This window comes from Ostrinia furnacalis, unplaced genomic scaffold (assembly GCF_004193835.3).
Source record: "Ostrinia furnacalis isolate ACB-3 unplaced genomic scaffold, ASM419383v2 OfSCF0876, whole genome shotgun sequence".
Taxonomy (NCBI): domain Eukaryota; kingdom Metazoa; phylum Arthropoda; class Insecta; order Lepidoptera; family Crambidae; genus Ostrinia; species Ostrinia furnacalis.
Window position 1 is genome coordinate 585,169 of NW_021131115.1, and position 27,821 is coordinate 612,989.

At 36.3% G+C, this 27,821-nt stretch overlaps 1 protein-coding gene across 6 annotated transcripts in view; it reads right to left on the reverse strand.

Moving 5' to 3' along the window:
- Positions 1–27,821, reverse strand: part of LpR1 (Lipophorin receptor 1) — a 686,741-nt gene that overhangs the window by 479,730 nt on the left and 179,190 nt on the right. For 5 of the 6 annotated variants that reach the window (XR_003655697.1, XM_028301179.1, XM_028301175.1 and 2 more), the window contains exon 1: positions 6,612–6,717. The exons of the other annotated variant lie outside the window; for it this stretch is intronic. The gene's annotated coding sequence lies outside the window, so the exon portion shown is untranslated. Of the gene's footprint in view, positions 1–6,611; positions 6,718–27,821 lie in introns of those variants that run through there. 6 annotated transcript variants of the gene reach the window in all.

A 27,821-nucleotide genomic window follows, 5' to 3' on the forward strand; every position in this document is an offset into this window, starting at 1 on the left:
ACACAGCTTGTGTGTATGTCCTGATTGAAATTATTGTGCGGTATATCGTATTTAAAGGAAACGCTCCTTGCAGGAGTAACGTTAAAAGCTTTAATGTAAACACCGATAAAAGCAGTATGTTTGACTAAATCTGGCATTTAGTCAATTGGTATTCGAAATGGAAAAATCAAGCAACATTTCAGTCATTAAATCCTGATGACACAGTTGTACACAATAAAACAATATTAAAAGCAAGAGTCATGATACCGTTCCACTTGCGAATTAACTTCTAGTAGAAGAACATTATTACTAAAATTTCAAATACATAAATTCGGAACTCAAAAGCAATAACAATCTCTATTATTTAGAACACAAAGCTGCAATTCCAGTTTGATGATAACAAGGGGATTATACCATTGTCACTAGACGTTCTAAGTGTGGGCACGTGTCTCTGTGGTCACACCGCACCATCTCACAGCTTGACATTCATTAATGTGATCTTGAATGGTTAGTGGAGGCGGTTTCTGACGAACCAACGGGATTAGAGTCTAATTCCTTTGAAATTTCCTTATAAGGTACTATAGAAAGTTCTATGTTTATAGCTTTTTTATAAAATGACTAAATGTTTGATTTATTTTGCATTCTGTTCGCACTAGTATAGAAAAAAATAGTATTTACACAGTACATAAACTAATAAACAGAATTTAAAAAATAATCGTCATTACTCTCACACACTATAAGTCCGAATTCACTATGAGCGTTTGACTTACATAGAATTGGAGTCAACAAGGCACTGTCATGGGCCTTATGAAAAATTCAATATAGGTCGAGGGCAAAACTTTTGAGTTACGATCGAAAAACATCCGTTTCAGAACGTCAATATAAGTTGCCATGATGTTTGTGGGCGCACAACGCGTCACTATAACCGGGCGGAATTAAAACTTTTCCTATTTCGCGGCTCCGGGCTGTTCACGGAATAATAAAAAAGAAACTTCGTTTGATGAGCCATCGAATGTATTTATACAGTATTGCTTATAGATCTGGGAAAGAATGGGTTTTTGATTTACTTCCTCCTAAGGTAGGTACCTGTAAAGTACATTGTGTAACGGGCAAATTATCGACGTAACATGCTGGTCGTTGACAATGTGCCCTAATTATCACATACAATTATTTTTGCATGTATCGATATGGATACAATTATTACGGTATGTACCAGGTACCTCTCTATCTATAAATAATACATTGTGTGGATTTAATCTTTTTAATCGATGGGCTATAGTGCTGTCGGTATTTTCAGATCTATCATCCATTCCACTTTTAACGATGAGCGACAGTGGCTAAACCGAAAATATTGAAAACTCATTATAGGCCTTCATTATCATGTCAGCACTGATATTTTTAAAACTCACAATTTAGCCTGTAGATCCATAACAGTTTTAATGATAAAACTACACCAATTTATAATGATGTCTTTGGTGGTTATTAAAAATCCATTATTATGACAACATAAAAAAAGGAAATCATTGCTAAGGTTGATGCGCAATGCTCTACAAAATGTTGCGCGCTAGCTTTATTTCCCGATTTTAATGAAGGCCACCATTATCTTGAACATATTAAAATTTAAAAACAATAATATATTTCTTTTAGACAATGACCTTGCGTTTGTTTATAAACATTGACCTATATCTTAAAACAATTTGTTTGAAATCATATCATTCGATACACGTGACAGTGTTAAATAACAATAAACTTGACCAATTAAAAGTTAGTGTAAAATTGTAAGTATAGGCATAGAATCTGGCAAACTTGCAAACAAATAACGACGACCAATATTGATATGAATAGATGATACCTGTCATCTTGTGATTATGACCTTGTTTTCGATGTTACTTAAAAGTGGAAACGTTTTGAATTTTGCGTCAATTTTTTTCCAATATTGTTACGTTTGGCAGGGTATAATAGCTTGCTTATTGCATTAATACAAGTACTTCAAGTTCATATCAAGTACCTAATTAGTTAAAATTTTACACACACAGGAAATTAAAAAAAAAACTAATATTAAAACTCTTGCAAAGAACACCTAAACCTACTCGTATAAAAGCTTTTTATTTGTTAAAAAGATTGCCCAATTATGCTGGTGCTAAACAAGGTATCAATTTGGGGTACTTACAAAAAGTCCTGTGGCAACTGGCGACTGTCATGATACATTGTAAGCTTGTGGAATGGCAGACATATTAAGAAAGTTGTCGGACAACCCCGATTCGCGACACGTACTTCATAGAAGCACTTTTCTTGTACTATATCGACTCGTTTGATGGATTGGTGCAATCGAGAACGAAAACGTAACTCGTTTTTAGTAAAAAATATAAAAGCTAAGTTACCTATTTATTGGAAAAATAAATCCTATGGTACGCCACGTGACCGTTAATAAATTTGAAAGTTTAACAGCTTTTCAAGCTTCTTTGGAATTTCCCTTCACTTTTTATAACTCACTGCATAGATCATTTTTGCCCTGTAATATCACTTTTTGAAAATTAAGAAAAACCACTAGTGGTCATCTCATTAAGTAAGTAAGTACTTTAATGCCCGTTTTCTCCATCAATCCCTAATTTTCAAGGTACCCTTATGGTAACACATCAACAGGAATTTAGTTTTCAAAAGGGTCACTTTCTACGTCTATATACAATCGGTACGTATTGATTTACAAATTGTAATTAATTTAATAGCGACAACTGCTAATATCCAGCGTTATCTTTTCTCTTCAGTTCGAGCGAACCCTTTAATTACAAGATGGGACCAAAACTTTGAAGGCTTCTCGAATTTCAGAAGAATCTTTAGGGCCCACTTAGTAGTTTGATAGAAATAATTTGTCTTAGAATGGCGTCTTAACTTTTGACTTAAAAACTTTGCATAAAGAAAACTATTAATGATGGGTATAATGAGTTGTTAAAATTATTTACTTACGCGCTTTTATGGAACGGCCAATTAAATTACGAAGTTTATCGTTTGCGTTATATGTTTTAATAGATAGTAAACAATAAGCTATGTAATAAACTTGTTTTATTTACATCACTGATAGCAAAGAAAACTGCGTAGAATCTATGTAATTAGGTTATCTTAAAATCTGAACTCTTGTTCATTTTTAAACTTACGTATTTGTGCTTTATACCTTTGAAAAACATTTTTAAAAAGGTTTCTTCAAAATACTGAATAAACTAATGATGAAAAAACTTACTCATTTGAGTGACTGGAGCCAAGCTTTTACGAAATAATTTTTCTTTGTTTACAAACACTTCGCGTATTTAAATCAATTGAATGTTTTCATTTTCTTTTTCTCTTCGTCAAACGAGGAAGATGCAAAAAGACTTATTATTAAATTTATTGAATGTAAAGCTTATATTTCAATTGAATTGAAGAACGTTCTCAATGAGTCTTACAAAAATAGCGTGCCATTGTTTTTAATGATCGTGTATTTTAAGGGGCTATTCCCACCTCTCGTTCCCACCACTACTAATCCTGTGTAGCCAGGATCTACGCTTGACTGTCAACAAAAACCCAACCAGTGAAGGTCAAGTTTGTCCCGGAGGAAAGTTAAACTGTCATTGGACCCGCAACGAAATAATCAGAAGAACATAACAGATGAGTTCGAAGTTAAGGATCGACTTCCAGTGCAAAAAAGATGCCAGGTGAGAAAGAAAAGTTCAAGTAACCTTTAAAAAAAAGATACGGCCATAATCTTCTTTTGTTTTCGAATGATTTTAAATATTATTAGCTATTCAACATGCAAAAGGTTAAGGAATTAACATTGGCAGAAAAAAAACTTCCCACAGAGGAGGATTGGTTGCCATTAATTATTAAAAAAAAAGAAAAATATACGGCGATAATCGTGTTTTGTTTTCGAATGGTTTTAAATATTAGTTTGTTTAGTATTTTGCTCGCGAAAGTACTCGGATATCATTGCAGAAACTGGCCGCTTTGCCGGATCGAAAGCGCGCTGCTACGGTTTTTGCGAGAAGGCCACTGTATGTAGGGCTCGTAGCTGGTAAGACGGCATTGCTGGGACTTATGGCGTAGGTATCTACTACGACATTTCGCGTTTCGCTCAACGATACAACTCTACCAAAGTAGTGACACTAATGATAACTACGATATTGCATTTCTTGAGAGTTTAGACACGGATAGGATTTTGTTACGATTAAGTCTTGAGGTGTAGACTTTTTACATTAAGAAATGAATTCATGTTTACAGTTTTTTAAGAAAAGAGATGGTATTTCAATTCTATTTGCATAAGTAAATCACACAACCAATTAAATAGATAAACATCGTGCAATTAATATCAAACCAAATCTGTATTTTGTAACAATAGTATTTTTGAATCTAAATCCTACTAATATTATAAAGGCGAAAGTTTGGATGTTGGATGTCATGATGTCTGGATGTCTGGATGTTTGTTACTCTTTCACGCAAAAACTACTGAACGAATTTTGTTGAAACTTTACAGTATTATTGTTTATAACCCAGATTAACATATAGGCTATAATTTATGACGATAAGTGACAAATAAATTTTAATAAATAAATAAGACGTCTAAAAAGCGCCACCTATCGTCATTGGTTAAAATCTACGGCGCTGGACAAACTACTGTTTTTGACATTCGTAAATATTCATGCCGTGAAATGCCATCTATCAACATGATATCTAACGGGGTTAAAATGAGGTCCACGCGTACGAAGTCGCGGGCGGCCGCTAGTATTAAATAACTCAAAGGTGACTGACTGACTGACTGACATAGTGATCTATCAACGCACAGCCCAAACCACTGGACGGATCGTAGGCATCCGCTAAGAAAGGATTTTACGAAACTCCACCCCTAAAGGGTAAAACGGGATCCACGCGTACGAAGTCGCGGGCGGCCGCTAGTTATGTATAAAATTTTAATAGATTCACAAAATTCCTCGGACTCAAATTCTCCTAAACTATTCAGGAAGGTTACCGNGTTTACAGAAGTGTAGTCCAAGCCTAAGATAAACACGGAAGCTATAACTTAGAATAACAATTCAAGATAACTATTAATATAACAAACTGGACGTAAGTAGGTCACTATGTTCCCGTTTATCATAAGAATATTTTTTCTAGCAGTTATCGAATTTATTACCTAACATTGAGATAAATGTTTTATGAGCTTTTTGTTATAAGTAGGTTAATAAATAGTTTGGTCATTGTCTTGTTAATTGAAATGGGATTATTAGTACTAAACGATAGTTCAATTATTATTTATTAATACGTTTTATTTATAGAACATGATTCATGTAATGTAGTCACAAAGACACTTAAGTTCATTCATTTGTTTCTCATAATCTAAATGGTACAGTTAACTGGATGCTGGTGTGATTTACTATATTAATTTGTAATCATTATCAGAATATTGTTCAATGTTTATCAGTTCACAGAATGTCAAATTAATTTTGTTTAATTACACACTCGACATTCTCTTTCTCTCATTTTTTATAAAAAGTTTTAGGCTGGGTTGTACTATCTTAATTCAACTTTGACAAACATTAAAAATCTGTCCAACTCCATACAAAAAACACCAGTTATCGTTATAGTTACGGTCAAAGTTAGGTTGTGCACTCAGCCTTAAATTGTTAATAAATAAGAGGACCTTTTAAACCATTGATGTCTTATCACCATTTATTTATAGTAAAATCTTTTGGTGAAAACATTGGTCCTGAAATGACACAAAAATTCCTCCTACCAGAGGGCAATCTTCTTTGTGTCACTCCAAATCACGTTGCGTGTCTCAAAGCGCGAGATGAAACGAAAATAAAACTTTATTTGACAGACAACTTTCGTCAACAAGTGTTAAAATGTTTTATTGGTAAGTATAAATCTACTGACATGGACATGCCATTGCTTTTTTGGGGAAATGAAAGTTTTTTTTTAAGAAGCAAACTATTCACAAACTTTTTATATTGTCGAATGAGAGCTTTCTGGAATAAAAATATACCTTCACTCTTCAAAAATAAATCCTAAAATCACAAATTAAGTGATCCTAATCTAGCTAGCCTATGAACGATATTTATATCTCGTCAGATTAATGTGCGTTAAGGGTTGCTTAGGATCCACGAAATTGCTTAGGCAGCATCAAATAAATTCAGGATAACCGCCGTAGTCCAGATTTATTAGGGGACATCTGATTGTGATGTACAAGGGTTGTTGATGAAAAATGGTTATGGCGAAGTCGACTTATAAATAGACGCTAATCGATTAAGAGATTCCAGCTCCACTGGACCGAATGAAGCGACAATTACCCTATTATTTATATTCAAACACTCGAGTGAATTTCTTCTCAAAACCACTTCCTATTTACGCAACAAAATAATATTGCTTTAATTACACGCAATATACCCAATTCAAGTGGCGATGTTCGGGAACAAAGCGCAGATTGTATCTAAACATTAAAGCCGTCATAAGATTTTATTGTTGTCTACAGACAAGAAACGAGGGGCTATTTATTTGTCCCTTTTTATTACTGTAACAAATAAATTCCTTTTATTAACGCATCGCTTTTGTTTTAAAGATTTAATACGAATTGTGGAACCGTTAAAACACCGTCACTTGTCACAACAAACCTGGAGCACTAGGAACGCAATGTGACCGAAAGTAAATAAAATAGGTCTCGCGGAGTGAATTGGATGTTGAATCGCGGACGGGAGCGCGGGCGAGCGCTCCGAGCGTCGGGACTCGAATGCGGGGGCGAAAGCGAACCCACCACCGACATCTAGCTTTTCCCCCCAACACCCCCCACGCGCCCCGCACCCCTCCACGTCTGATAACCTGCTACTTCGGAAGTCACTAAACTCTACCATGAATGTTACCAGGCACCAGCCCGCTTGCGGAGGAAAATGCGATTTTTATTGAAAGGGCCGCTGTTGCGCCACTAACCTCTCTTTGTGGGAAAATCGATGCTTTATCTCCTATTAGGTGTTACTGAATCTAAGCGTCGCGGTCGACGCTGTCGTTTGAAACTAAACGCTTTGTAAAAGTGAAACCCCGTTAGAGGTCGGGCTAAAGTATCCGATAACGCTCAATTAAATTATATTCTACGACCAATTCTACAACTAAAGCTAAACGATATTTTGCACGTAGGCATTCAGATTTATTTTAATCTGAATTTAACTCAGTGTTATTGTTCATCCCTCATATAGACGCAAGTAATAAGAAAGTTTATTTCGAATAATATTACAAGTTCATTCATCTCATTATACCTAATGATTCCAGATTAACTTTAATAAAAGACTTTGCTGTTCCCAAATGTTATTAGCTTTTATTCCATTACTTACTCAAACCTACTCCTTATTTATCTAAACACGTGAGCTTAAGAAATCCAAACAAACTCGCGTGCAAAATTTTCGTTCCTTTTGTATTTTTTTATTAAAATACTGTTCATTTTATAATCTAAAAGAGGTTTGCTTTTTAACTTTAGGAGCTCATCTAATCTAGTCAATGAGTAGGTATAGGTTTTACGGTCATTGCCCTTAGGTGCGCCAGACTATCTCACGCTGAAGGTTGAAGAGCCACTTGGTTGGTGGATTCGATATAGTGCTTGCTCTAAATAAAGCTCTGTGCACAGAAAATTTGCTTGCTAAATAATTATGTTTTCAACATGCATCGTTAAAATCTCCAGGTTTGTATAGCGTCATGATCACTAAGGCGACAAAAGCTAAATAAGATGTCAAATAACTCAAACATTGGCTGTCAACAGAACTGCAATTTTCTCAGATAGGGAATAATTGACCAATTCTACGCGCGCGCTGGTAACTGGAGTAGCTTTTCTAGCTTCACCGGGCAGAGTGGCGAGTGAAGAAGGTAGGTACTAAAGCCATTTGGCGATCGTCGGTACTTTGCATGGAACTTTAAATACAAATCTACCTTACAGTTAAGGGTAGCTATCAATGACCACAGAGCCCGCCCTTGGTGAAGATCTGTTTAACATGAGTCTTAACATCATTCTAATAGCCGTCGCACTAATATAATCACTGGATCTACGAGGGGAACCGCCCTTAAGTGCCGTATCGGTTGCGTCGTCTCAAGACTTTGTGTCATTTATGTATTTTGGCTTTGGTTCTTGTAAGTACCTAAATGATAAGGCAATGACACCTTGAGGCTGCCCCTATATGTAGGTATATTATGCAGTTGATTTGTGAATCTAAACGTCAAACGTCAAATTCAAAGTCCTCCAAAGCCCGTGCGTAGACTTGTTAAGTTGTACTCACATTGTACCTTTAGAGTTCCATAACGTTGTTTCCATTCCACTCAGAAGACTGTCAGTCTGTCGCTGTACCTCTTGCTTCAATAATTGAGTATTTTAGTTCAGTAATGTTAGGAGCTTAGCCATCGTCGTGTGGAGACAGCTTTAGGGGCTGGCTAGTTTACTTTGCCATTCCGTCAATCAATGCCTGGCTTATTGGTCTAATATTACGGTTCTATTTTGGGCTGTAAAAATAAAGAGGCCCCCAGAATTGCAGTCGATATTAACTCTTGGCCTACGACGCGAAAGCTCAGCCAGTGGATGTCTACTTTTATTAATTAATGGAACCACCCGAGTGGAGAGCGAACAAAAAAGCTTTGCAAACACTCTCAGTCTGAGTCTGTTCAATAATTTTACTTGTAGTTCTCGAAGCATTAATGATTTCACAAAAAATAAATTTTATTATCAAGCAAATATTTTATTACGTTATTGATACGAATACCAATTAGGTGAAGCTCTACAGAGAGTAAGCCTCAAGTCATTAATTAGGTATTTTTAATATTCTTATTACTATGGCTGCCAGAACGATGTTCGCATTATATCTTAGACACAATTTAGCTTTGGGAGCATTAAAAAAAATCTGTTGCTAATTCATGAAGTCAAGCTTTTGAGAAATAACTTTTGTACAAATGATCAAGACAAAAAAGATGGATAAAAAATAAACTGACATTCTTTCCGGGAAAAAATCTAATGTTAACGAATTTGGGATAGTAGTCGGAGTTGACTGTTTAAGTTTCCCCAACCTACTACACGTAAACTTTGACGATTGACGTCATTCCTCTTGCTTCACTTTTACACGTGCCCCTATGCCGTTATTTTGATGACATCTTCGCCTCGTTTGGACGTAAAAATATGATTTATTACATCATGGCATACATGTCCTTAATTTCCAGACGAACGCCACACGGGTCGATAACTTGATTGTGTACCGTCAGCAGATACGTACCTGGGAGATGAAGCTTGTGTATCTTGAATTTGTGACGGAGTTTGCACACACTTACCTGCAATAGAAATAAATAAAATTAGTACATGTTACGATATGCTGTAGTCTAATATTATAGATCAGATATTGGCTCTATTACACACGGAATAGCTATATTTTTGCGGGATGAATATCGATATAAGCCTATTAATTCAGTGCCGTGTATGAGCCAAATCAACCAGTTTTTGTTTTTACTTTCAGCCAGCATTTTACCTATGGCAAACAATACATGATTATTTAAATCTATTATTCTTATCAATATGGCGCAAGAGCCTCAAATCGCTTCCTAATTGCTAACATTTTGATTCCGACCGTACGTATGCGTACGCGCAACCTGTCGAAAGCTCTAATAGCAGTTTTCTTATCGCGGCCGCGGCGAAATTGCATCAGACTGGTCCCGTCCGGCCTGATGCAGGCTTGCGCCTAATTGCAATCTGAATTATGGAAATCTAAGCAATCCAGTGTCGTTTGATAGGAATTTTGTTAGCTTGACCGCAACGGCAATGTATAATCAGTGCTGCGTTGACACAACGCTGATAGTGTCACCCTGTTTTCAAGCCAAGTTTTTGACCAACTTCAAAAAGGAGGAGGTTCTCAATTGAGTTGTTTTTTTTTATTTAGGTAGGTATATGGGCTTGCTTTTGATACTAATCTCACCCGTGGGTCCAAAAAATCCGATGGCAATATTGAGCCGCTACATGTAATTTGTTAGATTTTACCTAATAATAGATCTGATGAAAATCATCACCTAGTCTATCCACCTACTTTATTTTCGTAATATCAAACAGTCCCTATTATGTGGAAAATCTTCATTATTTAATGTAGTTCACGTCTGTATTTGGGACAAATACCAAAACGGAACAAATATTAGAAGCAGCGACCTGATCGAACTCACGGAAAATTAATGTAAATGGGTTGATATTTTCATTTGTATTTGAAATAATGGCGCCTTAAATACTAACATAGGTAAACAATTTCAATTTACGCATCTTCCACGCATCTCTTAGTAAACAAGTCTTATCGATTTCTGCGCAGGATTGCATCAGTGCGATCGCAGTAAACTGTTCTGCGCATTTATCATCCTTTATCTCATCGGAATAAAACGGGACAAGTAATTTGAAAGCTTGATTCGTACGAATTACGGAATTCTACCCTTGGTGGAATTGATTGGACCAGTGTCCTTCTGACAGAAAGTGACGTTTACAGTCAAAGGATGTCAAATTTAATAAATACGTAAGTATTTTGTGCAACGATAGCTATAGATTTAATTTTATGAATTCCAATAATGGAGTTGATTGTCGTTGATGTCATCTATATTATTTTTATCTAAACTAAAACTATATGCCTATTTTTGTCCAAAATTACTAACAATAAAACGTAGATAATGTACTTTAAGTCTAATTTTTTTTTGTTCACCAATATTATTGTGGTAATATTGCAGAACTGAATAGATTAGGTATTATAGTTATTTACCTAATAAAAGACGACGAGACGTAGATTGGAAATAGGCAACCCAATCGATAGGCAACCCACTTTGAACTCTATAATTAGATCAATCAGACGTTATAGAGCTTGATTCTGAGTATAATAACAATAGCATAAAAGTGAACAAGATTACTTCTTTCTTGACGTAGATTTATTTAGCGTTTGTATAAGCACGCGTATGTAATTTCTCTAGTAAATTCAATAAATTTACCAGGCAAAATATTTTCCAAAGTTGAAAGAATATTGTTTGGTATCTTCTCCGAAATTAGTTTTATGGTTCAGAATTTGAAAAATACTTTTTGCTTTGATTTATTATATCTCAAACAAGCTTTTGTGAACAACGAAAAAATCAAAGTAAAAAAAAAACCTACCTAAATTCGCAACTATATTTTGAGTCAATATCAAACTGTTTGGCAAAGTTACCCAGATTGGCTGTACCTAGTCTATGTATTAGCTTATGTGAGATCTACCTACTTAAGGCTTCAAATAAAAGTCTCACCGACGCATGAGCAACATTGCATCAGAGTGTAATCATACTTAAACAGGACTGGATTCGCAAGTCAAAACTCGACCTTCATCTTCGCGGAACAAAAAAGCAGTTTGTGAAGAATTCTACTGCAACAAACGCGTGCCATTGCCTTTTGGTCAGGTTATACTTTTTACCCGGTTTTGGGATCCAAATTGAGGATAACGAGCTTTTAACATCCTGGAATTCGTTCCATTCTCTGATCATGGGCGAGAATGTATAGGGTAAGTAAGAAACTGACTGTTTTTCTTCAATATTTTTATCATAAGTAAGTAGTGACTGCTGCGTAATAAATTACTAGGTAAGATTTTGTTTACTTAGCTTAGCGCACTTTTAAATATATTTTACTAGCGGCCGCCCGCGACTTCGTACGCGTGGATCCTGTTTTACCCCCTTTTCCCGAATTTTCTTTGCTATAAACCTCACGGAGCCCGAGACCTTTCCAACGAATGCAAAACCGTGGAAATCGGTTCGTGCGTTCTGGAGTTATAGCGTCAGGGAGGAAAACCCGACTTATTTTTATTGTATAGTAGATTAATGAAAAAAAAAATGGTGTTGTATTTGTTTTTGTTTTTTGTACCCACACATCACAGAAACTAGTTGTACCCTACCCACTTTATTAATAAAAGTTACAGCATAGTTGAACTCTGTTTTAAAGTGACGTTTAGTATGGGAATAACTTTAAAACAGTGTTCAACTAGGGTGTAACTTTGTATTAATATGCTTTGTTAATTGCATAGCTACGTTTGAATATCTTTACGAAAAAGTAAAAAAGGGTAAAAAATCTCCATTAAAAAGTGAGTTAGGAGATGAGACAGAAAACAGTTGAGGGGTCTACTAAATTTTGTTTTGTATGCTTTATATCATTACATAGACGTAAAGGGAAAGATAACTATTTATAAATAAAGCCAAATCAACGCAACATAGTGGTTCTTGTTCTATTTTAAAATTGCTAAGGACTGGGTCGTTCGACGCCACAGCTCAGCTTATTAAAATACATCAAACAAACCGCGACAAAGAACGACCTTCACCCTGCTTGCATTACTTAGGGGAGACTGGCCCAAAGCGGGCACTCCGCCTAAAGCGGGCACCCCCCTCTAAACTTACACTCATTTGCTCGACTTGTTGTCTTGTCTTGTTAACATTATCCCCCCGCCCCGCCGCTCCCGCGGAAGTCGTGTGCGCCACCTCCGAGTAACAACACCACGCGTGGACAGCGATAAACGAAATTCGTCAATTTTATTTGAAAAAACAAAGGTATGTTCGTTGTGTTTTGGATTAAACTGAGTGACGTACGTTATTATCAATGTATGCGTAATGTGTTGCACCTACTTAACCGTGTTTTAAGGATATTTCCTCGAAAATTATTAAAAAGGAATTATAGTTTATGTTTTATGAAACGTGGTGTGGTGGCGCAAAAGGCAAAGTGAGCAGGGCAAAATGAGCATGCTCTCTTTACCCTCTTCATAGCCATATAAACTAACTTGCTTTTATTGTTAGTCCTCTACATTTATCGTGTAGGTATAGTCCGTTTTTTTGCTAGTCGAACAATGTAAACAATCTTTTTATAACTTTTAAAGTAATATCAGTGAAAAAAATTAATAAATTATATGATTTGAAAAGATATCGGTGTTCAACGATGACTTATCTATGTAGGTTGTGAGCTTTGTGTTTATCTTATTTTAAAACGAATTATTTCGTTAAAAAGGAATATTAAGNTAGTAAAAATAAAAATAAAACTATTGCCCTCTGCATGCCCGTTTTGCCCGTGTGCCGGTGCTCGCTTTAGGCCACCCCCTCGGGCAAAGTGAGCAAGTGATAGTGTTTCGTATTTGAGTGCCTACTTTTTATATATTAGACAAATGAATGATTTGAAAACGCCATGTCAAACTACAATAAATGTAGTAACTGATCACGATAAAAACTTATTCCGTTTTGCTTATTCTGTGTGTTTTTTTCCTACTTTACCTTAAGGTGCCCGCTTTGGGCCAGTCTCCCCTACGTTTTAATATACATACGTAATGTAATTAGAAGATTTGCTGACAATTTACATTTAATGAAACCTTCAAAGCTCGGGGCCTTAAGAGATACCTTACACGAGTAGGTACGTGATATTCGTGTAGTATGTTAAGGCAGTTTTCAGATGGGTGACGCGAATCTCACGCGGTTTTCTTTCGTGTAACGTACCTATCGTACATCAAGTAAAACACAGTGACATCTTATCTCGTTATAATACAGGCTATATTTCAACACAAATTTAGGTATATTCTGTTATCTGTCGCTGTACAATTAAAACAAATTAGACGCAGGTATCCTATAGACAGAGCTTCTCTTGGTCCTTTTTTTATAAAAGCACTAGCGGCCGCCCGCGACTTCGTACGCGTGGATCCCGTTTTACCCCCTTTTCCCGAATTTTCTTGGCTATAAACCTCACTATCACTAATATTATAAATGCGAAAGTAACTCTGTCTGTCTGTCTGTCTGTCTGTTACGCTTTCCCGCTTAAACCTCGCAACCGATTTTGATGAAATTTGGCATAGAGATAGTTTGAGTCCCGGGAAAGAACATAGGATAGTTTTTATCCCGGTTTTTGAAACAGGGACGCGCGCGATAAAGTTTTTCTGTGACAGACAAAATTCCACGCGGGCGAAGCCGCGGGCGGAAAGCTAGTAGTAGATATTTCCAACGTCATGATATCGCACGATTTCACGATTGAGATTAAAAAAAATGTTATGAGCGTGTAAAAAAAAAAGACAGTAACTGAAAAACTAATAACATGAATGTAGAGTTTTAAACAACCCGTTGTCACTTTTTCGTTCAACATTCAAGCACTAGAATGTCATTTGTTTTTTGCATTCGCGTAGAAGTGAGTTTCCCCGCAAACAGCGCCCAATCTGCGAACGCCTTTATTGTGTTTATGTTTATCAAAGGGTGGAAGGTGTCATTTGCACATACGTGGAAGTTCACTTCGAGCGAAATAACCGTAAAATATTTAACGTCGTGATGATTTTTGCGTGTGGCAATACATTTTTATTCGAACGCCCAATTATTCTGCGACTTTGAAGGCTGTAAACGATATTTTCTCGGTACTTATGATGAGTTTCTTTGTTATATTTACATGTTCAAAGGTCAAAGCAATTTGTTGTGTTTGTTTTACTTTAATAAGGATGTTAACCTTATATGTTAGGAAAGTTACGACGCGTTGTTTCCCAAGATAAGCTCTTTTGTTCAAACACACACTTAACCTTCCTAAAACATGTTTAAATTTCAGCCCTTTAAAAGCTGCGATACAAAAGTAATTAAAAGACCTTTATGAAAATTAAAAGTTTCTGGATAGTCACGATTCGAAAAATTTACGCCGTTGACAGCACATATAACTAATATAATGTATTTTTGTTGCAAAAATGCATCTATTTTGACTATGACATTTTTAGCCCTTCAATCACCCCGTTTCAAGACTCAATAGAAATCAATTTGAGTTATGATTGGTTAATACAATTTATTAGCTTGACATGTCACCATCCATACTTACATAAAGCTTCATTCAAAATGAAACAAATGCCTATCGCACTACAGCGATATTTAAAAGACTGCAAAAATTATACCATGGCCGCATGGTGCTAATTTAAGCGCAGGTAAACATCTGAAAATCTCTGCTTTTTAGGCTAGGTACTTGTATGTCGTGTTATCGTTTATCAAAAGTAAGGGAGGTGTCACCCGCACATACATGTGACGTCACTCCGAGCAGACATGTGACACGCCTGACTCGCTCGTTAATTCGTAATAACTGTGTAAGCGATCTTGGCCACAATGCAAGGCGCATAAAGCCGATATTAGCACGAGGCATGACCCCCCGAAACAGATATAACAGGGGCTCATTTTGAGCTGAAAAATAATAATTTGACAGTTGCGACAAAAGCGCGCGGGGACAAACGTTGATTTGAATTTACTTTTATTTCAGCAAAAATACATTCGCATTTTTAATATCATACATTGATATGAAATGAAATATTACTAGTGACATTAATTTTCAGTTTCATAAAGTTATTGTCACTGAAATATCAAATCATATGAATCATGACGGCTTGAAAACTGAAATTTATAAAATAGGGAGTCTTCTCAAAAACATATGTAGGTATGTATTCTAATAATGAACGCTACGAATTGCCTATCAAAGTTTCATTAAAAAGTATGAGACAATTAAAGATAGCCCCAAAGCGACTGTAAACGCTCTAAAATTGAAAATCCACGCTTACGCTAGTACCGAGGTAACCCGATCGACATCCATGGCTGTCTCCTTCAGAGAACAGTCAATGTGTCAAGTTTGTCGGCGCGTTCCCAGAAGGCTTTCCCGCTCGAAGAGTGGGAAGTGGGAACTATTAACCCGGCGCTACACGGGTTAACGTTTTTCCTTTTTTATCAAACATTTATTTACGTAGGGGATGAAGCAATATTATATTTAACCTGTTGAGAGACCTATAAAAATATTGTGTTTTCGCGTAATTGCTATGGCATGACTAAAATTATGTGTAAGTAATTTTGGCTTATTATTGATGAAATGTAATCCTTTAAAATAATTACTGTAACCTAGGTGTTCTATATCTAGACCTAGACTTCAGACTAGTCTGAAGACAACCGTTTGATAAGTATAAATTTGTTAATTGTATTTCTGCTACACAGATTTACTCGTACTGTATTTCTGCTACACAGAATTATTCGTACTGTATTTCTGCTACACAGAATTACAGTCCACGTGTAATTTGTAAATAAATAACTTTTGAACTTCTGGTCTGCGGACCGATAAGCGACATCAGAAAGCGGGCCGTCTCGACATTGGACTGATATAATTATCAGCGAGATTGGTGCCACTCCGTAACATCCTCTGAAACACGACAGTACCCCGAGTACGAATAACTCGTAATCGTATTTGTCATGTAATTGTCCTGACAGCGGATTCTTAAACGATGAAAAGATATTTACGAAAAAAGCTAGTGACTAACTGTGCTAACATTCTTTTAAAAGTTTTTATTTTTCATCAAGTATTTCCGCGATCATCATCATCAACATTTCAGCCATAGGACGTTCCCTGCTGAATATAGGCCTCCCCCAACGATTTCCATAATGACCGGTTGGTAGGGGCAAAAATCACCCACAAGATGGACTGACGAACTCATAAAGGTAGCAGGAACGCGCGCAGGCCACTACCAATCGGTCATTACTAAAGGTTTGGCCAAACCAACGCGATCAGCCTGCGTGCGCGATGGCGATAGCTTTGGGCTAACCTTCACGCAAATCAGCGAATTATTTTCTCTTGTGACAGAAGCAATCCGTTGTCATGACAATTACAGCTCTACGATTACTATACGATCACGAGAGTCCTTTATGCTCAGGGCACTCATGGACAGTACTCCGAATCTATTTACAGTCGCCTACAATCTACAATCAACCTTCTTAAAACGGCATCCCAGATGGGCTTTATGCCTGAAATAATACAGGTTAAAATCAATTGAGATTGTAGTGTTATTTCATGGTACCTATGTTGATATGCTGTCGACCGTACAAACAATCAAAATAGCCCTTTTGTTCAATTACCCCTTCAATTATCAACTCGGAAGGATTAATATTGACGGATTTGCGATGGCCGTTCTATAAATAGTATCAGGAATATTTTGCCAAAGGGACTAAAAACACTTCAAAGGATAAATTACAAAGATTTCTCGGTATCAGTATTAATTTTGCAAAAGTGAAGCTTTTACGTCTTACCTTTTTTTTTCTTCAATTAATTGTAAAAAGATCTTGAGCTTTTTTAAACGTTGGTATGTTGGTTTTTATTCTGTTTGGGTTACATATTTTCATCTGGATTGAAACATGAAGATATTCACGGGAGAGTTGGCACTGGAGAGTAATGTCCTTTATGCTCGAATCTCCAACTACAAAACAACAGTGCCTTATGTATTTTTAATTGTTAAAATAACCAACGAGACAGTGCTGGAATTGGTTCTAAGAATACCTACTATAAAGTAATATAATTCGATACAGTCTAAGCATTTTTTGTCCGAATATTTTTATCAACGTTAGGGGCTACAAAAGATTAGTATAGTAATTTCTTATCATTTTCGGGTATTTCTCTACTCGTCGGCTTTGCAGACAAGGTTACCTTTAATGTATTAGTAGGTCGAAAAAAATAACAAAACATACACAGACACAGACATGTGATGCGAAATAATAAAGGGGAGTACCTATTTATTTGGCGAGATGTGCCCGATGCTTTCAGGATGATTGGACCAGAGTCCAAAAACAAAATACGAACTACAAAAAAGGCAGATACAGAAACTAACAGGAAGATGGCGAGTTGTGGATAAACTTTGGAAATGCGTGAACAAATGTCAAATTTAATTTATAAAATTCTCTGGGAAAAATCAATACAAAGGCATAAGTACATCCATATGCGTTTAACATTTGGGAATCATTGAATTTGTTCTTATATTTATGTATAGTTAGTTACAGAGTATAAAATATACCCAATTACCTACTTATCTAATCAGTTTTATTATGCCTAATCATATAGACATAACAATGATTTTTAAGGACACTACACACACAGAAATGCACGTTGCATTTCGACACATGTAACGTGAAAATATAACATAAAAATAAATAAATAAAAATAAATAGGTGTGTGCCCATCCCATCGCGCAATGTGTAACTCATTTTATTTTACTGCACCACCACATTGTCACATTTAGCGCAGTAAAGCTGCAACCACTGCGTTCTTTATTTAGTGGCGACATAAAAATATCCAACAATGTAACCGCGGTCTTATCTCTGCCAACACTCGCTAAGGACTCTTATACGAGTAACATTATTTTATCAGGACCTTTCAGCTAAATGGTGGCAGACAGTGAACCGATGGCGACCGCCCATAAAACACTTGACCGAGTCTTTTGTCTAAGGGATGGCCACTTAGTAAGCACTGTGATGAGAGCCATCTGCGTTTATGATTTCTGATTATTTATTACATACAGTACTTATTATCTAAGTAAGTAAACTACTCTTTGATGTACTCGTATTTACAAAAAATAACAACTGTTTCCGGAATAAGGTTTAAATTAAATTAGATATTAGCAAGACCACATTTTTGCAACTTTTCGTATTATTGAAGTAATGATTGATACTTAAATGACAGTATCCTTCATAAGATTGGTTAATTTTCTGATGCCGATCAAAAATATAGCAACCAACCAAATAAAAAAACTACTTGAAAATGCTACAAGGTGGTGACAACAGACCACTTCGAAGTTATAGCACCCACCCACATGCATAGCATTGTCTTTTACAATAATAATTTATTATATTTGTCGGCCGTTTGGTGTAGTGGTTCAGAGCGGACTACTATGCCGAGAGGTCCCGGGTTGGATTCCCGGCCGGGCAGAAATTGAAATGATGAATTTTAATTTCTGTGACGGGTCTGGGTGTTACTATGTATAATATGAATGTATTTAAAAAAAAAGTATATAAGTAGTATATCCGTTAACCTAGCACCCATAACACAAGCATTAAGTTGCTTACTTTGGGGCTAGCTGGCGCTGTGTGAAATTGTCCAAAGATTTATTTATTTATTTATTTATTATGACGCATAGAAGAAGAAACTTGGATTCGAATGAATCACAACCGTGCGTATCAGGGATATTGCTTAATCGTGTCCAGCTCATCGGAATTCATCTCATGACGTTAATATAGATGTAAATGTCTAATGGACCCGGGCTGCAATAACAGTAACAGTTTAATGCACTAATGGCACAATATCGGCAGATAGCGCACCCTACGACCTACTTGCGATATAACATAATAATAGGGTTGCCATCTCTAAAATTTGGTAACTAGGACAAGATGCGTGAAAACCGCGGATTATGGAGCCCAGAACCCAGACTTGTTAACAGTTTTTTTTAAGCTTAGTCGCATCTCATCGCTCGGCATCGGCTTAAGACTTGACATTTTCCAAACCGGATAATACCAATCCAAACAAAACCCTGCCTGAAGGATTGGCAACCCTACATATAAGTGATAGTATGGTCTAGTTTCAGAGTTGACCGACTGTCCGCACTAAGATGACTTAAGTTTACGAATGAGAGGTCACCGCGTGATACAAAAAAGTTCATGTTACTACGCTCTTAATAATGAACGAACCGGGAAGCTGTTATTTAAGTTAATGAGTTGATTAAAAATGCCTGCTTGATTATTACTTAAATCTTTTGTCAGTTTGAGGTGATGCAATTTTACGTTGATGTTTCAAATCGAGTGTTTCACGTGTTTTCTTCGAGTGAAATATCGCTAAACAAAAGAAACTTTTGAAAATAGATGACACTTTGAAATCGTCAAAGCAAAAACAGCGATAAAGTACGATACGTAGCAAACTCGTACGATGCGACGCTCTATCCGCGTCTAATAGAGCACATCTCCCGGGACTCGTCGCGAAGAATTAACGTAGTTCTCACATATAAAAACTTGTGCAAAAGTTAACAACAAGTCTCTAGCGTTCTTATTGCTGAGACTTTTCACACACGGGCTCCCGGTAGGAGAATTGCAGAACTGTAGCACATAACATAGAGACATAAAACCGTAATAGAACTCGGTATCTCCAAGAGATAAAACCAAAATAGTTCGTCGAATTTGTTGTTTTATTTAGAGAGTGGTTTCATTAATTTGTTTCTAGAAAAATCGGGATCATTGGTTTAATTAAATACGAAATCATGATAGGAGCTTAAAATTGTATAACTGTAAATGTTGCAATTAATCCCTAAATCGTATGAAACGCAAATTACGTAAATAAACAAACAACTGGAATATTATTTCACTATTTAAGCTCCACAAAGTGGAACTCCATGTTCGTGGAATGAAACTAAATGCAAAGCTAAACCTACAAACCGAATCCGGGTGAGGGCATATCCGGCAAACACTAAGTTTTGCTGTCAACTGACAGCTAATGAAAAGCGATGCGCTCCTAACGAAGACCGAGCGCCACGGAATTGACTCCCACGAAGATTGAGCTTAGTCCTCCTGTTTTATTTTGAGCAGAAGGGCAGTGACACCGATATGTCACCGTAAAATTGTAAATTCCGTCAGATTATAATCTGACGTAGTTAAATTACAATCTAACCTAACCCACTGTTAGTTTACAATCTAACGCGTTATATTATAAACTGACAGAGTTCACAATTTCACGTTGACAGATATAAAGGTTGTACAGTGTTACTAAGTATACAAAATGGTAAATGAAAATCCAATAGCGGTTCTGTGTGCTTACCATGAGTTTACGTTAGGTGTGCTCGCTAGCGACTGCGTAAAAAAAATGACATTAATTGTATGACATATTGTGCAGCGCCCCTAGCGGCTACTTTCAAGAAACAAAATCTTCATAGAGATTTTTGACGTATTCGCTAGCGAGCACACCTAACGTAAACTCATGGTAGATACACTGTACGGTTTTGCAGGTTAGCGGTCCAATAATATCTATCTAGAGTAGAATTTCTAAAAACTAACGTTGAATGTTAAGCAGTTCATTACAGAATCATAAATACATTTTAGGTTACTGGACGGTACAATTCCAAAGAACAACTAGGGCATGTTGTAGCTACTGATAGATTACTGAGTACTGCTGATAGATTACAATTTTCCAATGCCATTTTCAGGAAAATAACACGAAAAGCTTCCTTCCTAAGTAGATAAATATTATGCACCTTATTCTCAGTAACTAACCCTAAATTGCCACCAACACGTTCCCGAATGGGAAATTCAAATGACTTCGGAAAACTTGTCTCTGAGAAAATATTGTTTGTTTGTTATCGTGATACGGCGCTAGAAGTTGACAAACGTGATGAAAAAAATATTGGAAAAGTTCCACCGCGCTTCTTAGGGGCTGCGCAAATTGTCGGGATGGCACGGCAATTTTAGGTGACGAATAATAGTGCATCTTAAAGTTTAACGCTATGGTTGAAATTGCAATGTTAATGATTTTAGCAAGCAAGGCATGCTTAGGAATACCGAACCTGCAGCCTTCGTGATGCGTCGGCAGCCTTCGGAATACAGTAGGTATACTAAACTTGATATTTTGACCACGACCGCATGAGCGAAATCGCATCATATTTCGGCATGCCTAAGGATGCCGCGGGATGTCTAGTCATGCTTAAGGATTCCGCAACCTAATTGCCGTAGGTGTGCATGTGCATAATAATAATATAGGTATGCTTAAGGATCCCTTCGCGTCCCGATATAATGTGCGCAGTACCTTAAACGGACCTGCCGACGCCTGGGAGCTTTCCGTAAGCTCTCGGAAACAGTTGAAAGCTCCTTGAGGTGAATACCTAAAATTGACATTAGACAACTCTTGTGATTTATGACATTTTTGTGGAGTCGATTTTGAGGGCTCGGAATTTTCAGGCATGGCTTACATTACGAGCATGTAGGTATTGTAACTATGTAGATATCTACAAGTAAATAATATGTAGTAAGATTTTTTTAAGAAAACTTCAGTAAGTACCTATTCAATTTTAGGTATTAATGGTGCTGTAGGTTGTGTCAAAACAGTATACCTTATCGGTATCTCATATTTAAAATAGAGACATTACTATGAAATATGGATAACTAACAGGGATTAAGTACCACCTACCTCACTAGATCATGGTGTATGCGTGTCACTATAACTATGGACATAGTGAGTGATCGAGCATCCGGTTACTGATAAGATATCTAGTATGTCATAGGTCTGCGCAGTTTCCGATGCGTATTTCCCTATGATAACTATCATAACATTATGAAATTGTAATTTAATAGCAGTAATTTTTGTTTTACCAAAGAGTCCTCAAAAATTACTTTAAAATAAAATTGTCATATAGGAGATAGGAGGATATAATAGAGGTAGGCACAAGAAAAGATACAGTATAAGTCTTTTAGTGAGTTGGCCCACTTTTGCTTGGTCCACAGGCCAAGTCGCTGGTTTGAATTTTTAAATAGTTTTTCTTTTAGTGACTGATCCCACCTCTAAGATTCGATTTTTGTTAATGTAGTGTTTAACTTATTAATAAAACATTGAAGGCGGGCCCAGTCACTGGAAGAAAAACTACTTAAAAATTCAAACCAGCGACTAGGCCTGTAGACCAGGCTAAAAGTGGGCCAAGACTCCGTATGATGGGTGAATCCGTATTATCTGGATTCACCCACCATACGGAGTCTTCACTTTTTTTTAACACACCCCGACCCCGATAGTATTCGCTCAATGCCTCCATCAATACTCGAATCATCAACCGCACCTTCTAAAAGCCACTAAGAACTACGTACAGCTCACAAAATGCCACTGTTAGACTTTATAGTCATACGCAAAGGAGCTTCACTTCGTGCCTCATACCTAATGGTTCATGGACAGGCGACTGAAAGAAAATTAATTTATACTTACGTTGGCTCGCTTAGTAGAAAAATTACAAAAGGTAATTAAACAAGACGTCCTTCTTCATTAGCCCAGGCCTGAACGCCCTTTGTTGTCTTTAATGAATTTATATTTGCTCCACCCAAGTTTTGCATTTTTTATCTTTTTCAGCTCTGTTTGAAACTTGATGAGCAATTAATGGAATGTATGTGTTTTGCGATTGTTTTTTGTTTCGTTTTGGACGGAGTCGGGTAAAAATGGATTGACAGTGCACTGAAACTGATGGAGGTCGACATGAACATTTAGGCTGAGTTGCACCATCTAATTTTAACCGTAACTTTAACGATAACCGGTATTTTTTGTATGGAGTTTGACAGATTTTTGAGGTTTGTTAAAGTAAGATGGTGCAATCCAGCCTTAGTGTAGAGAAAAATACGTCACTTTCTTTCAAGTAGGTACGTGTTTTTTTACTTACTCTCAAGTTAATAAAGTAACCACCTGATGGTTTGCTTACACCGCTTAAACACTAACTGACTTCAGGTTTGATTCCCGCTGGGGGCTAACGTTGTTGTGAAAAGCACTTCCTTTGATGAGTAAACCACTTCACAGTACAAGCATAGCTTTGTTTAAAGATTATCTCTTGTAAATACCTAGTGAAAACGAAACAATTTGACTATTTTCTAAAAACCAATACCTAACAAAGTAACTTTATCCAGGTTGACTGTCGATTTTGTTTCTAATGAGGTTTCAATTCTCAGATCCGCAAAATTTCGGATACACGTGTATAATATTGGTAAAATAATTATATGAGAAGTAGGACTGGCTTCAATTATTGTTTTGTTTGATTTGTCAATTACAAAATCAGAACAACAAGCGCTTATCGCCAATTATTTCACAAAACAAAGAAACCATAGAGTTCAATTTATTGTAACTGTTTAATCACATTACTGAACGATCTTATTTACTTTGTTCGACAACGTCAATAAACATTACTATTGATTTATATCGGCAATAAGTTTTTAATTACAGTCACAATGCTTCCATTAAGGGGATTTATATGCATAGCAACCATTAAGTAATGCTTTTCGATAAATATACCGTTGAACGGGTAAATGCTCTTATATATCAGAGTTATGACATTTTTATCGCGTTTTGTGAAGAAAGCGAAAACAGAGTCGATAAAAAGCTATTGACGCGGAAGGTTTTATATCTTTACAGATGTACGAACTTCATTCAAAAACAAATTTCGATATCTTTTTTCATTGAAATGGGTTCACGGGGCCGCATGGTTCTGGAGTGAAGGCCACGTACCGGTAAGCGCAGCGTAGGAATGCCCACCCCCAAGGTGGACCGACGACCTTATAAGGGAAGCAGGAAGGCGCTGGATGCAGGCCGCCACCAACCGGCCATTGTGGAAATCATTGGGGGAGGCCTAGTGTTCAGCAGTGGACGTCCTATGGCTGAAATGATGATGATGATGATGATGAATCAGTTCATAGCTTCCATGGTTGGAATATCTTCTTCTCTCAAGGTCCATAATTCAATTATCAGATGTATCATACTGAAAATTGGCATAAGAAAGCGGTTGAGCCAAAACAACTCAAAAAGTCTTACACTACGGTTTTGTTCAGATTGATTTTGCTGAAAACGATATTAATTTAAAAGCTTGGTTAGTTTTGCTGTCTTTACTATTGTATTATCTGCTTTATTACTATTGTATGTATTAGATTAGGTAATCAAATTGCTAACGCGCCGTTTCGGCACTTTTACTCGTACTTTACTATATTCTAGTATTTCACAAACAATTAATTGTAAGACGACTTGAAGAAAAATAGTATCTTAAACAAGAGCTTTTATGATTGTAGGTACTCGTATTCTACACTGAGGTAACGCAAAAATAAGACTTAAGTATATCTTATTATACATAATATTAAGCCAACAACATATTTATGAATACTCTTTTGTTGAAACTAAGGTCTCAAAGTCAATGGCGAACATGATCTAATTTATCGAGATGTCACGCCCCCACCGCGGGAACACAGCTTTCACATTAAGCCTCCGAACATATAAATAAATAACACCAACTTTCATCTAAGTCAGGAAGTCGGTTTTTCACAAGTCGGGAACGTTGGAAGCCATTTTATTTGTGGATGGGAATTTTGATGACATCTTGTGAATGTTATCATTTATTAATTTAGATTCAAGACATGAATCAAAATAAGTTCCTATTTAGTAGTGAAACAAAAGGTCAATAGCTGAAAATATCTATCTAATTACGAAAGTTACATAATTCAAGTGCTTAGATATTATGAAAGTTTTTACGTTTCTGATTTCGAAGAATTATTCAGTCAAGAATACACTACATTTATCGTTTATTAACGTTACTTATCTTAGTTAGTTCTAATTATATTTCATAATAAAGAAGGATGAAGGACGTTTCTAATTTAGATTTATCAGAATATTATTTACCTAAGAACACCTGAAATATATTTCCAGCAATCTTCACCCACGGGATGACAAAATAAATGTCCTTTACAAATTATGACCCTTCTATGACATTTGTTAGGCAAAAGATACATATTAGTACAGAAAATACGTTATATTTTGGTACGAGACGCGCTAATAATACGTAACTCGAAAGACAAAGATATTTTTTTTTTACTAAAATAATTCATAAAGGTAGCAAGCAGGCAGGAAATGGTGATGATGATGATGCAGTCAAATGCGATAAACGTCCGAAACCAATGTAGGTAAGTAAATAAATTGTTGATTTTATTTCTCTCTCTCTCTCTCTCTTTGTATATCTTTAAATCAACGTGCAAAGTTACATAACTTTAAATTCACCTGTTCGACTTTCTCCCACTAACAAAACATCTAAGTTTAAATTAGACATTTAGTGCGCAAGCATTCATCGTGTACTACGAGTATACGTAGGCCATACATCTACGCGTACCATTATTGCTATCTCTCAGTTGAAACTTCAGTGCCTTTACAAAGGGCGCCTTTGTTAGGGCCGTAGTAGAGGTGCATTTCGGATACGGATAATTAATTGACTCTTTTAGTTACGGCTATGGGTAATGAGTCAACTAAATAATAATGTTTTATACGTAGGCAATACATCTACGCGTACCATTATTGATATCTAGCAGTTGAAACTTCAGTGCCTTTACAAAGGGCGCCTTTGTTAGGGCCGTAGTAGAGGTGCCTTTCGGATACGGATAATTTAACTGACACTTTTCCTAACTGTTATGGGTAATGATGAGTTAAGTTATAATGTACTATAGCTAGGCTTTACGTCCACGGGTAAAATTCAAGTTATTCGTAAAAAATCATTGGTACTTTTACAAAGTAGCAGTTGACTCTTTTGGTTGTGTTTCGCTAATGAGTCAACAAAAAATTTGACTTTGCATTTTGTTACATTTTAGCATTTGTGTAGATCTCACCAGTCCGTATTTAGCGTGTGCCGCTATCTTAAATATTAAAGACCCTCACATGAGAACATCACATGGATAACATTATTACAAATCATCATAATATATTTTTTATTTCGGTATCCGATGATAACGGTAACCGTTACGTGTACGCACATCCCTGATCTTTGTGTGTAGCGTAATTATACCTACTGGGCTATTTACATTGGAGATAATTTATTTCGGCACGTAATTACTCGAGATACGTAGCCCACCGACAATAAAGTTGAATAAGTCAGAGGGTAGCGTGAGCTGGCGTGCCTACGTTATTATTTGTGTATTTTACGTAAAAGAACCTTTTAATTCGCATCAACAAAGGTTTTTATGTTTGTTAACTTTTTAAGTTACGTTTATGTGTGGGTTGGACAACGGTATTTATAGCGATTCTATTCGTCTGTAAGTGTGAATTTTTGTATTTTTATTTTAAAGTTAGATAACTGAATACTATTAATAAGATTTCTTTTCAACTTTACTTAAAAAGTTTTAATCAATTAATTAATTTTACTTTTTTTAAAGTTAAAAATAGAATATCGGTCTAGAAACTTTTGAGAATGGAAACTTGTTTTTATTATAGGTAAAACTTATGAAAGATTGTATGATCACTCGGGAATAAAGTAGACGGAGCTCTATCTTTTGAATTTCCAGGTATAAGAATAAAACTCGGCAAACATTTGACTCTACGCCTTAAATACATTATTACATAAATGCGTACCCACCTAAATCCAATTTTGGTACCATTTGTAAGTTTATCGCTCTAGAATAGAGAGTAACTATTAGGTATCTAAATATATATGTCGGAGCGTCGGGCTCTCGGACGGCACCAGAAGGGTCTCTCATTGAATTCATACTATCTACCTATGTGGGCGTATAGGACACGTGCGAGTGGATACTAACACTAATTATAATCACTGATTATAAACGACTAACTTTACTATAGACTAGAATGTAAAGACTGGTTCGTAATTTAATCAATATTGGCCACAGTTAAATTTAACAGAAAGATTAAAGTTATTGAATTAGTTTAACAAAGCTAGAGACGCCTAAATTAAATAGATTGGGAGCGATTGACGAATTTGTGAACCACGCCCAGTCACCACCACGTCTAAAACCCGAATGTGCAATGACTCTAACACTGAGTCCCAAAATCTCTACGTTCCAGGGCTCTGTACCTGAAGTTTTTGTAAAGCTATTAATCCATCAATACTGCACTTGAACGGGTCCACAACTACGTCAGGCAACATGGGGATTTATGTCACCTTCGTTCCCAGGCGCGCACTTAACTCTGACCATAAGAGCTTTGGCGCTGCTTAAAATTCCATAGCAATAAATTAGCTAACACATTCAAAGTGTTGTGAGAACTATAACATTAAGTTATTTAATTTATTGCGCCCCGCGCGCCGACATATATAACTCAAAGGTGACTGACTGACATAGTGATCTATCAACGCACAGCCCAAACCACTGGCATAGGCATCGGCTAAGAATTTTAATTTTATGAAACTCCACCCCTAAGGGGCTAAAACGGAATTTACGCGTACGAGGCCGCGGGCGGTCGCTAGTATAAATATATAGCACCTTGTAATTTAGATCTTATAATCTATTCCAAAAAGGCAAGCGCTTAAATTTAATAATAAGTGACACAATTTGGC